The 2420-nt window shown below is 38.3% G+C and overlaps 1 long non-coding RNA gene across 1 annotated transcript in view; it reads left to right on the top strand.

Annotated features, from left to right (window-relative positions):
• Positions 1 to 1046: 1046 nt before the first annotated feature.
• Positions 1047 to 2420, top strand: part of LOC136237823 (uncharacterized) — a 6245-nt gene continuing 4871 nt past the window's right edge. Inside the window, exon 1 of the long non-coding RNA XR_010692610.1 lies at positions 1047 to 1250. This is a non-coding gene — a long non-coding RNA (uncharacterized lncRNA). The remainder of the gene's footprint in view (positions 1251 to 2420) is intronic.

Here is a 2420-nt window from a genome sequence, read left to right as displayed (position 1 = left end):
CATTTTATTTAAAAGAATTTTCTACTGACTGCTGCCTGCCTGATTGCCACCGGGTGCCTTCAGACAAACATAACTCAACAAGGGCTTAGGTTATGGTTGTGACTTTTTCACTGATAGAGATGCTTCAGCTCAACAGATGACTTTGGCATATCACAGTATGTATAATGCATGCATCGTGGACTTACCTTTGTCCTTCTATTTTTTTTTCGCTAACAGCACAAGGTTTTGATTTGTGTTAGCACGTGATGGCTTCCCTGTCAGGTTAATAATGGTGATCTTCCATGTTTTTTGTAGTGACTTGTGAAAATAAAAAGAATCCAACATAGCATGAGCATCATACATACCCCAATTGTAGATTCCTTGTTTCCTGTCACCCGCCCGCATGGTAATTTTAAAGCCGCACGCAAATTTATAATTGCATTTGAAAGTCAAATTGGCCTATCAGAAGCATTTTTGGCTGCTCTAAATACACCTTTGGACTTGATTCTACTTTGCCACTGGTGTTATGAAGGTATTGTAAGGCTGGTTTTTGGTCAATATTCATTTGTGAGAAAGTGCAAACTTCCAAGTACCCTACGTATGATAATATTCCTGCAAGATGTCTATTTTATGTAGGTGATTTACTTGTTAGTTTTGGCTATTATTATGTGTTACTAGTTAGTGTTGCAGCATTCTAAATTGTAATTACTGTTTGCAAATCAATTAAACTACTAATTGTCTGATTTAGTTATAATTACAAAACAAATTGTAATCTGTACTGAAAAGACAATTTGCCAAAATAAAATTGTTTTAAAAACTAAAATATGGGAAATAAAAATTGCTGCAAAAAAACAAAAGAACAGAAGTCAAACTAGCCAGCATGTCTCTATTCGAACTCAATGGATATCGATCCGTGTATTTTGGGGCCAATTATAAGTCTAATATTACAAACGGTAAAGTAAATAGGCGCTTCGCGCGCTGCGCGCGCGAAGCGCCTATTTACTTTACCGTTTGGTCACTAGGACATTAGGCAATTGGAATTCGCAAATTCCAATTGCATGCTCAAAGTTTAAGAATTTATAAACACTGCTGACCTGGTTTGTTAACACGTCGAGGCGTTAATTTCCTCTGTTCCTGACATGGCAAATAATTAAAAATTTTGCGTTCATTCAGTACGCACGTGATGTAGTGGTACCAGGCTCTGTCCAGAACTCAAGTCTACCCCCAAGGAGTGGTCAGCACACAGAGAAAACTGCTCAAACGGACTAAAGGTAAGTAGGATAAGTAGATACACACGTTGAGATTATATTGTTTTGAAAGGCTAGTGTGGTACCAGACTACTTTCTCTAAATAAAATGCACCAGTTCGCGTGGCTATGGTAGTCTTGCGTAGACCAGACAGAATTTTTTCTTAGTGTGTGAGTGCGGAATAAGTGGCCAATCAGCACCCACCATAGAGCTTGTGAAACGTTACACAGAAATTCTATGGGAAGTGTACTAGATCACTTATTCCCCACCCACACACAAAAGAAGAAAGTCGGTCTGATCTTAGCTATATTATACTGAGTGATGTTGAAATGGGCTCCTTCACCCCATTGGTATTCCCTACTTCTTGGGGAATGGGAGGTGTGGCTAGTATTGCTTACAAGACGTTAGCATTTCTGCCTGCTGCTTAGAAAGACCAGTAGTGTAGTGTCCTGGATTAGATGCTCCACCAGTTTTTCTTTACTGTAACCCTGCCAGTCCAGTTACTATCGCAGCACTTGACCTTGCGATGTGTGAGGGTCAGGTGCATGCTTCCATCACATGTACTTCAATTGCTGTTTCTTGTTTATTTACTTGTTATATTTCAAAAAAAAAATCGCGCAAAAAAATTAATCCAGTAGTATTGGCTACCAGCTTTTTTAAAAATGTGGGTTGTGGAGTAGAAAGAGCAATAAATGCATTGTATACAAACTGGTTAAACCTCTACCTTATCCCATCACCATTGTATGGCATGCATATGGGTTTAAGTCTCCACAAAGGACTCGACTGTATCGTTATTAGAAGTAGACAGCATGCCTATACTACCTACTGTCAAGGAGATGTCACTCTAATGTATCCTGTATTGTACGATCTTCATCCTTTAAACAAGGGATTTTTGGCATAGGACAGTACAAGCATCATTTCAAGTAGCACTTTTACATTCAATAATTGTAACGTGATCTTGGAAACCTACCTTTTTGGTTATTTTCTGTTTAATAGCTTAAATGAGGTATTGGGTGCTTATCTATCTTGTGTTAAAATTTTAGTTTAATATCCTGAGACGTGGCTGGTTTACTGTCCGGTACATTACAAACTAGTGCATTAAGGTTTGTGAGTGATTAAGGGTGACAAGTGGTATTTACCAATAATTCCATACATGGTCTGATATAATCACCGAAGCTCCTAGGAAAAAGAAGC

This window comes from Dysidea avara, chromosome 1 (genome assembly GCF_963678975.1).
Source record: "Dysidea avara chromosome 1, odDysAvar1.4, whole genome shotgun sequence".
Lineage (NCBI taxonomy): Eukaryota > Metazoa > Porifera > Demospongiae > Dictyoceratida > Dysideidae > Dysidea > Dysidea avara.
The sequence above is the reverse complement of the archived record's forward strand: the minus strand, read 5'-3'. Positions and strand labels throughout refer to the sequence as shown.